We start from the raw sequence: 716 nt of genomic DNA on the forward strand, positions 1-716 counted from the left end.
CTGTCGATCTGATGGTTCAAGCAAGAAAGGATGTATGCAACAATGCCACTCAAAATGATGGGCGTGTTGAAATAATATTGTAATTGTATGTAATCTAGTTGGAGAGTGGTTGGTAACTTTTGCGCAGTTTTACATACATACATACGTACATACATATATACATACATACATACACACACACACACATAATTATTACGCAAGTTATTTTTCAGTCGTTGCTTTTAAAAATTTACTTTGTTTATTTTCTAGAGTACTGTTACGCCTTACTAGTGTTCAGAATGTCGTTTGTGGCATACACGTTTTTGTGTATCATTGGGTCCTCCATCATGATTTGTTTGTTCTTTCTTGTCTTGCTGGGAATAGTCTTGCAATTGAGGGGTCCCATTTGTGCTGGGATTGCAGCTTTATTTATTATATTGTTTCATTGAACATGACAATGATGAAAGGTGGGTAGTAAGAGGTATGTGAGTTTTATTTTATATAAATTATTAACACTTGGAGTGTTCCAGGAAGGGGAATTTTTAGGATGAAAGAGTGAGCAAAACGTCTGAAGGTTGGATGGACTAAGAAGTAGATGACGGAAAGAAGTCAACAGAATTTGATAGTATATTTCATTTGCTCTTTCTTATATCGTGAGTTCAAGTCTACTGTATTTTTCAACAGATCATTTATTGTTAATTTCCTCAATTCATTTGGTTGTTAGGAATATTATCTAC

Source organism: Octopus bimaculoides, chromosome 18 (assembly GCF_001194135.2).
Source record: "Octopus bimaculoides isolate UCB-OBI-ISO-001 chromosome 18, ASM119413v2, whole genome shotgun sequence".
In the NCBI taxonomy this organism is placed as follows: Eukaryota; Metazoa; Mollusca; class Cephalopoda; order Octopoda; family Octopodidae; genus Octopus; species Octopus bimaculoides.